Below are 10,118 nucleotides of genomic sequence, written 5' to 3'. Positions count from 1 at the left end.
TTATCTTGGATCATTGTATTGCTGAGAAGAGCTAAATCTATCATAGTTGGTCATCACATTATCTTGCTGTTACTGTGTACAATGTTCTTCTGTTTCTGCTCCCTTCACTTAGCATCAGTTCATGTAATTCTTTCCAGGCTTTTTTGAAATCAGCTTTCTAAGTCCTTTACAAAGGAGACTGACCACAGAGAGACTAAGTAATGTACACCAATTGCCAAGTCAATTAGCAGATAGATGCAATCAGAACCCAGTTATGAAGTTCATTTGAATTCCCGATATTAGGCTAATTCTACCTTGACAACATACCCAGATCTGAGCTGAGTGCTTTGTAGACTGTCTGCTTCCAAGGGCTGTGACATATGAAATCACTTTGTGTGTATAAGTTTGGAAGGCCTGGACATAAAAAGTTATAGGTATCTTGGGAGGCATTGTGGTACAATAGAAAATATGTTAAATTTGTATAAGAGGACTTGAGTCCAAAATCTAATTGTCCTTTTTTGTAAAACCCTTAGTTACTTAACTTCTTATTTTCAAAATGAGAGTAATAGCATGATATATTAGAAAGAGGGCTGGATTTGGAGTCAGAGAACCTGGGTCAAAATATCAACTCAGTCACTTACTACACATATGATCTTGTACAAGTTACTTAATTTGGAATCATAAAATTGTATAATTTTTCACTTGGTAGTATTTTTTCAAATTACATTTTTAAAGATAGTTTTGAACATTTATTTTTTGTAAGATTTTGAGTTCCAATTTTTTTCTCCCTGCCTCTCTTACCTTACCCTTCCTCAAGACAACAATGTGATACAAGCACTCTTTCTCTATCTCTGTCTCTGTCTCTGTCTCTGTGTCTGTCTGTCTGTCTCTATATATGTATATAAACATAAAAATCATGTTAAACATGAAAAGATAATCAAGACAAAAGGGAAAAACCACAAGAAAGAAAAAAATTTTTAAAGAAGTGGAAATAGAATGTTGATTTACATTCAGATTCCATGTTCTTTCTCTGAATGTGGATGGGATTTTCCATCTTAAGTCTTTTGGAATTGTATTAGATCATTTTATAGTTTATCTTCACTCAGTATTTCTGTTACTTTGTATAATATTTTCCTGGTTCTTCTCACTTTACTCAGCATCAGTTCATGTAACTCTTTCTATGTTTTTCTGAAATCTGACGGCTCATCATTTCATATAGAACAATAGTCTTCCATTATATTCATGCCCCACAATTTGTTCAGACATCCCCCAATTTATGGGCATCCCCTCAATTTCCAACACTTTGCCACCACAAAAAGAGCTGTATAAATGTATAAACATTTGAGTTCTTTTCCCTTTTTTATGATCTTTTTAGTATACAGACCTAGTAGTGGTATTGCTGGATCAAAGGGATTAGAGTTTTATAGTCCTTTGGACATAGTTCCAAATTGCTTTCCAGAATGATTTGTATCAATTCATAACTCTACCAATAGTGCATTAGGGAACCATTTTTCTCCTATTCCTTCCAACGTTTATCATTTTCTTTTTCTGTCTTATTAGCCAATCTGATAGCTATAGGTGGTACCTCAGAGTTGTTTTAATTTATATTTCTCTAATCAATAGTTATTTAGAGCATTTTTATGTGACTATAGATAGCTTTAATTTCTTCATTTGACAACTGCTTTTGTCAACTTCTATAACAATTGTTATATTCTTTGACGATTTATCAATTGGGAATGACTTACATTCTTATAAAATTGACTCAGTTCTGCATGTATTTTAGAATGAGGCTTTTATTAGAACATTGCCTATAAAAATTGTTTTCTGTCTTTCTGCTTTTTTTCTAATCTTAGTTACATTGGTTTTGTTTGTGCATAACTTTTTAATAATGTAATTAAAATTATCCATTTTGTATTTCATAATGATCTCTATTTTTGCTTAGTAATAAATTCCTTCTTTCTTTAAAGACTTACTTGGAAAGCTATAAAATTTAATATTTAGAAGGGTCTTTTAATCCTATCAATATCAGAAAAAGAATCAGAAAAAGCAAAATACTTGTAAACTGGTAACTTGGCTTCTGCTGGTTGACCTTGAATGCCAGGACACTCATTGCCACCAATGGCAACCCATTCTACTTATGCATTAAAAACATTCAATAGTATTTTTTTTTCTAAATCCATATAAAGATAGTTTTCAACATTCATTTTTGTATGACTGTGTTCTAAATTTTTCTTCCTCCCTTGCTTCCCCCTTCCCAAAACAGCAAGCAACCTCTGATATAGGTTAAAAATGTGCAATCCTTTTACATATATTTTCATATTGTCATGTTGTGCAAGAAAAATCAGACCAAAAGAGAAAAAAAACATGAGAAATAAACAAATAAAAAGATTCTTCAATCTACCTTCAGTCTCTATAGTTCTCTCTTGGGATGTGATTGAAATTTTCCATTCCAGGTCTATTGGAATTGACTTGAATCACTGCATTGTTGAGAAGAGCCATATACTTATGTATGTTTGTTTGTTTTTGTTTGTCTTTCAGTTTTGAAGAGGACAAGTGATATTTTGGGGTGATATCTTTACTTTTGAGTGAATTGGATTTATGTGAACCAGAGCTACAGTCATCAACCTCAGTCTCTCTTCCAAACTCATTAAAGGGCTGTGGTAAGACAAAAGTGAGGGTGACTGGCAATGGCTCTGGATTCAGTGGCTGATCTTAGCATTTTCATTGTTTGACCAAGTTCTAAGCACTCCCAATGTTTGTTTCAGCTGGTTCATGACTGTTGGGGAAAATTGTTCTCATCAGTCCATTCGACCAGAGGAAATTTCTTCAAACTTATGGATAGCTTTCAGTGTTAAGAAGTTTTTTTTTTTTTTTTTTTTTTTTTTTTTTTTTTTTTTTCCCCTTGATGACAAGTTAAGTGACTTACTTGAGGCCACCTGGCTAATTTTGCAGTCATCTGGGTTCCAGTTCCACACATCCTGTCTTTTCATTAGTAGGAAAATGTCCCTAACTATCCCTCTGCTACATCTTTTCTTTTGAAGCTAGAAGCCAGAAAACTGGGATTTTTCTTTCTTCCGATCTTACCAACTCTCATCTGTCTCTCAGTCACAGAGGAGGCGAGATTTCCATTCAACTGACCCTGTGAACCTAGAGTTGCAACTCCATATTTTATTTTAAGCATTTACATTCCAATAAGAAGTGGGTAGGCTTCACTGGATTGCTAAGGGAGTTTATAACACCATAAGGATGAAAAATCTCTGTTTTGATGCCTTGACAAGTGAATTTTGATTGTTTGAAATAAACTCTAGTCTAGCCTTCCCTTGCAAAACAGGAATATGTGTGACTCAAGCTCTTTCCCTTTTTAAAAAGGAAAAAAGGCACAAAAGAAGACCTGTTGATGAAAAGTCTATTTATTTAAAGATCAAGGAGACTCACTATCTCTGTATCAATTAACTGAAATCTAGCAATGGAGGAATGGCTGAATAAGTTGTGGTCTGTGACTATGATAGAACGCTGCTATCCTATAGGAAATGAAGAAATAGATAACTTCACAAAGACATAGAAAAACGTTTATGAACTGAGACAGAGTAAAATAAACAGAACCTGAAGAACAATTTATCTGTAATATGAAAATAATAAATTATAAATTGATGAATGAAATGAGCAAAACTAGAATAATTTATGTAACAATGACACTAAAAACAAACAACTTTGAACTCTGTAAAACTAAGATCTATATAGTGAACATTCATGATTTACAAAACTGAAAATGCAACAAGCCATCCATGACAGAGATGGTTGATTTAGGAGGTAGAATGAGACATATTGTACACACACCCACACACACAAGTATGTCTATATATGTATATGTGGGTAAGCATATATATTCTATGACATACATACATACATGTGTAATATAAAGTTATTGAAGGTATTTATTTTACTCAACTGAATATTTGTTACAAAGAATTTGTTTTTCTTTTTTCCACCAGTGTTGTTGAAAAGAAGAGAGATTAATTTTTTAAAATAAAGGAAAGGATGCTACTGATGTGAAATATATGTATGCATTGTCAGATGACTGAATCAGAGGTAGTTAGATGACTCAGTGGATAGAGTGCTGAGTCAGGAAGAACTGAATGCAAATCTGGCCTCAGACACTTACTAGCTATGTGATCCTGAGCAAATGACTTGACTGTTTTGTTTCAATTTCCTTCACTATAAAATGAGGATAATAACAACAATAATTCTAGGGATCATTGTGAAGCTCAAATGACATGATATTTGTAAAGCCTTTCCCACATAATAGCTAATATTATGTAATGAATGTTTTATCTTACTCCCTATTAGTTTAATTTTAAATGTTTTAATATTTTCTGTACATATTTGCAATGTAAAAACAAGCATATCAGTAAAAGTTTTTTTTAAGAGATCTATTTATATAAAAGGAAAGGAGACACATAACTTTTCTATGTCAGTTTCCTCATATGTAAAATAGTGATTATCCCCTTTCCATCTAACAAGGTTGTGAGAAACATTTGGGAAAAAATGAAAAAATATTGAGTTAAATGTCATAACATGTTATTTCTGTTTTTATTACACTCATATACATTTAGTAACCAAGGACTTAAGTTCTGATCATTTTTCACTCTTTCCTTTCCTCAACACTGACATCCAATCGGTTTTGAAATGCTGTTGATTCTATCTCTTTAATATTTTTTACCACTCACACTGTTCCTTTCCTATTCCATTCTCTCTTCTTGGCTTCACTCTCCTGATACCCTCCTATTTGTTTTTCTTACCCTTATCCATCCGAAGTAATCTCACACCTTGCTCTGATCATATCATGCCTCTAAGTGAAAAATTGATGGCTGTAGAGTCCAACTCTGTATAACTTGAGGTCAATCTAACTTTCTAGCTTTAACTGACAGCATGACATTTTATGTCTTCTATATTCCAGAAGAAAAAAACAGAACTATTTTCCTCTCCTCTTTCCCATCTTTGTTCATGACATTTGTAATCAGAAGACTATATGTGTTATCTTGAACCATCTACTTCTCTGGGCCTCAGTTTCTTTATCTGTAAAATTATATGTTTGGTTTATGTGATATATGAATTGCCTCTTAGGCTTAAACTTAAATCTTATGATCTTGAAATATTTCCTTGACTGGAGGTGGTGAGTCAGAAGAAGGGAAGATGAAAATGGGGAAAGGGGGAGGAAGAGAATGTATAATTGTTTATAAATCTTGGGGCCTTTGGCCCATAGATAATTGACATTCTCCAAGAAGTCTTCAGAGATCCTAGCACTCTAACTTAGAAAAAGATATGCATCTCAGTGGCCCTCTTCATGTGAGGAAAAGCACCAGATGGCTGAGCAGGTGTTTATGGACTTCTTAATGACCTTATCAGATCCATTGCATGGATGATCACATTGATCCTCCAATGTCTGTTGTGAAGATTTAAAAAAAAAAAAAAAAAAAAAAAAAAAAAAAAAGCAGTCAGCCATCAAGTGGGCTCTGTAGTAGTCTCAGAAAAGATTTGGCCAATGGCTTCTAGCTACTTTTAGGCATCTCTTACATCTTTGTTGTTAAACTTCCATATCTTAGGTAACAGGAGTCAGATCTCAGGCAGGGTTTAAGAGCTGTCTCTCTTGAAGGGTGTTTGCTGTCTTCCAAGCTTATACCTAGAAGGGAAATGGGCTGGGACATCTTGCTTCCTGCATGACAACTTTAGGGGAATTCGATTTAAAGTGGTAACGGTCATTATGTTGCTGGTTCTGTGGACAAATTAAAGCACTCCAGTTTTTGTCATTGAGCATAAAGAGCTTTTAGTGGACGTAGCATATGACCTCTCAGTCCTTGTTATCCAGTAAAGAAGACAGAGAACCATCATTAAAGGGATATAAATGCTCAGAGGAAGCTGCTTCATTTGAACTCAACATCTGTCCATCTTAATTAAGTTTAAAATCGAACCAGGAGTCAGAAAGCTTAGATACTAGTCCTGGCTTTGCTCCTTGCTAGTTGTGTGACCAGGGTCCTCAGTTTCCTAATCCATAAAATAAGAATATTAGAATAGAAGATATATTATAGCTAAGGTCTTTTCTAGTAAAAAAAAAACTTTTTATAATTCCAAGTACCACTAGTACTAACTGACCATTTACTAGTTATTGGAAGTTTTATTTCAGCTTTCCCATGGTCCTATATCAAATCCCCTAAACTCAGTCTCCTTCCTCTACTGTATCATTCTTTGCCAAGTTCTTATAATTTTTTGGGGTAATGATTGATGAAAATGAACATCTTAGAAGTCACATTCCCCCTTTCCCTCTTCCTCCTCCTCCTCCTCCTCCTCCTCCTCCTCCTCCTCTTCCTCTTCCTTCTTCTTCTTCTTCTCTCTCTCTCTCTCTCTCTCTCTCTCTCTCTCTCTCTCTCTCTCTCTCTCTCTCTCTCTCTCTCTCTCTCTCTCTCAATTAAGTTACTTAATCAGGATTAAATGACTTGCTCAGCTTTATGTCTAAGACTGGATTTAATAAAGTCTAAGTCCTCTTGACTTCAGTGACTATCCCCTGCATTACCTACTTGCCATATTCCTTCTCATAAGAGTCTTGTTAAGCTTTTTATTTTCCCTTCTGACTCCCTCTCACAAACCAAACATGAGAGAAAAAAAACTCTCATAACAAATACTTATAATCAAATGGAACTTCTCTAGCCATGTCCAAAATTTATCTCATAGCATCACCTATTATTGAGATACTAATCTTATATGTACGAGATGAAATGCTCTTATTTTTTGAGTATGCTATTTTTCCCATAAAATCAAATGAACAGCAACAGCAACAACAAAATTCCCTTTCAGATCATATGATCTAAGGTTTGGTTCAGAAAATAGTCATGATATTACTCTTCTACTGCCTCAAACAACCACTAAAATATCATCTCTCTAGATCTACTTTTGTACTACACAGATGAGGACTTTTCCCTGATCACTAACATCACCCCAAATTTTATCATTGGGCTGCTAGGTGACAGTGAGGTGATCAAATCCCATAGGTCACTTCTCTTATGGTCTTTCCTCATTTTCTAGAGCAGCTCTGACTCTCCCCAACCAATTGCCCAATGACCCAGGTAGAAGCTTCAGTGTGAATGATGAAGCCCAGGGCTCCTTCAGCCATAGAGTTCAAAGGTGGCAGTACCAGATGTCCCATTAGCCTGCAGCCCTGGTAGCACTCCAGACCCTGTTTATTTAATCGCAGCATCAGCAAGCGATTATGGGCCCTGGCAGGGAACAGCTGTTCAATTTTCCCAGCCAGCCCCACAGCCTCTCTTACCTGACATCCTCCTTGGATTTTATTGAATCTTTGCTCCTCACAATTACCTCTAATTTCATTGTCCTCCTTGGGAAGGAAACCACTTTTTCTCTGCAGCTAAAATGCTTTTATGTTCCTTTGCCTCCTCCCTCTCTGGCCTCTTTCTTTCATTCTCTACCAGCATGAAGAACAATTGGTCTCCAAAATGGGGTTCAGCTCACAACCAGCATTCATCCATCCCTATCCTTACTCCTCAAACATTCTCCCAATTTCTATCCAGGGGAAAGAAATGGGCCTCAATTAGGCCTGAAATGCTTCTCCCACCCTACATTCCCTGACAGGGTTCACCTGGTTTATTTGCCCAACTTCCTCACCAGGCAGGTAAGGAAGCTCTCTCTTTATATTACTTCAGGCTTGCCTGTTCATCTAGGAGAAGAGGAAACATGGGGTGCGAGGTAGGGGGTAGGAACTCATATTAAATAAAATTTTAAGAAATATAATATCTTTCTTCAAATATTTGATAGATATAGCAAGGGGAGCCATCTTGTTCTGTTTGGTGCCAAAGGTGGACATAGAAACAAAGAAAAAAACAGAAACATATAATTTTGACCTAAATAAGTGGAAAGACAACAATTATAGCTTTCTGAGAGAAGATGTATTTTTGAAGGTATGTTGCTAAGATTTAAAAGTACCAAGTGATGCTCCTTGTCCACCTCATAGACTCCTGTGAGAAGGAACATGGCAAAGAGGTGGTGCAAAATATAGTTAAGTTCCCTAGCACTAGAGAAGTTTAAGTGATCATTTGTGAGGGATGCTGTAAATTTTATTAAAAAAGGAGTGACTTTCTCCCTAGTCTTGCTCTTCAGGCATACCTAGATAAAAGGGTCCTTGAGATTCTAGAGTATAAGAAATTCACAGATGCTGAACTTAGTCATTAATAGAATATCAGTACCTTGAGGGCAAAGATTTTTTCATTTTTGCCATTGAATTCCAACATCTAGCATAATATTTGGCTCATAATAAGTATTTAATAATGCTTATTGACAGACTGATTCCCTTGCTTGCAGCAATCTGCAACTACCCTTCAAAAATATTTTATAGTATTACAAGAATTAGAGATCCCTAAAGATCTTAGGGGTAATATAGCAATCCCTTCATTTTACAGCTTCCCTTTAGTGGTCTTAGCATAGTGCTTGGCACATGATTACATGGGAGACATTTGATAAATAATTACTGACTGATTACTTGGCCTTGAACCTTTATCAGCTTTTATCCAACATAAATCCTTTTGTAATGGCATTCCATGCAAATTCTATATAGAGAATTTGCTAATTTTCTAATATAAAAATAAATATATTATAACTTATATTTAATATACTATTTATTGATCATAAAAGGCATATGTATGTGTATGTATATTGTCCTCTGGACTACCCTCTGTATGCTGACCAGAATGCTTAGATTTTTCTGAAGCAGGAATGCCATAAAAGCCTGTAAACTAAAAAGCAGGAAGAGTGAAGGGATAAAATCAAGGATAGTAAGGAAGCCTTTTTTGAGCATTTATTTGAGGTTGCTATCAGAGAAAGGAGAGACGGGCTCCCAGATATAGTGTCTAGGGAAACAAGTGATGTGGGATCCAGGTAACCATGAGGACCACAGCTTTGACCTGGAGCTACTGTAAAATACTAGGCCTCTATTCCTCAGGATCCAAGAAGATAAGACAGGATTTAGGAAGATGGTGGTAGAAGGTTAACCAGAAAATGAAGCCAAAATATTAGAGATGCCTCATGGTACAATGAAAAGAGCACCAAATTTGGATTTAGGTTTGAATCCCAGTTCTGTCCCTACCTATGTACCATGATAAAGCCATTTAGTCTCTCTTTTCTCATCTGTAAAATGAGAGATAACATCTGAGATGTCTTCCAGTTCTAAGGCTATTATTTGAATTATCTTGGGACAATACAAAAATCTTATCTTAAGAGAGATCAATATCTCCATAAACTATATTAAAGTACTAGAGCTTTAAACAAATGAATGAGGCTAGATTAGAATTCAGAGCTCCTGATTCCCCAGTTACTGTCATTTCTGTTAACTCCTTTTTTTTTTTTTTTCATACTGATTCCTTAATGATATTCTTAGCCAAAGGAAACTGGCTTAGTCAGTCACTGGCAGTGGAGCTGGAAAGGAGTCTGATGGCCTGTCTCTCTCTGGAGGATTATAAGAAAAAAAGTGACTAGTCCCCCACTTCTGATTTTATTCTCTCCTCAAGTTTCCTCTTTACCTAGCTAACGCAGGCAGTGAGAGAGAGAGCTGCTAAAAGCCTAGGCAAAGAGAGCCCTGTGGATGACTGCAGAGTATGGAGCAGAAAGCTTTCAAGTCCTTCAGATCCTCCCCATTAGTTGATCCCTCCACTCACCTAGTGACCCGAGGCTGTCTAACTGCTGGAGTGCCAGGAGGTTGCAAACAGGGAGGCAGGGGTGCCACATCCTGCCCTTCTGCCTATTGAGATTTGGCACCTTGCCTAGCGTGAGATTGCCAAAGCCTAAGAAAGGAGGGACAGCACCTGCAGAGCACCAGAAGCTGAAAAGCCCAGGTCAGATAGGTTAATAGAGCCTCACTTCTACTTGGCTCTTCACCATGGAAATCAAAATGGACTTTTTGTACATAAAGAGGCAGCATGGTTTAGTTATTGTCATTTTGAAAAAAGCACCAAGGTAGTGAACCTGTATACTAGCTCTGGCAACAACTGACTTCAAGAGCCACTGGATAAGCTTCTCTGGGCCTCAGTTTCCCCAACTATACAATCAAGAGAGTTGAGATGACAATCTCTATGATTCCT

Source organism: Sminthopsis crassicaudata, chromosome 2, assembly GCF_048593235.1.
Source record: "Sminthopsis crassicaudata isolate SCR6 chromosome 2, ASM4859323v1, whole genome shotgun sequence".
NCBI lineage: Eukaryota > Metazoa > Chordata > Mammalia > Dasyuromorphia > Dasyuridae > Sminthopsis > Sminthopsis crassicaudata.
The sequence above is the reverse complement of the archived record's forward strand: the minus strand, read 5'-3'. Positions refer to the sequence as shown.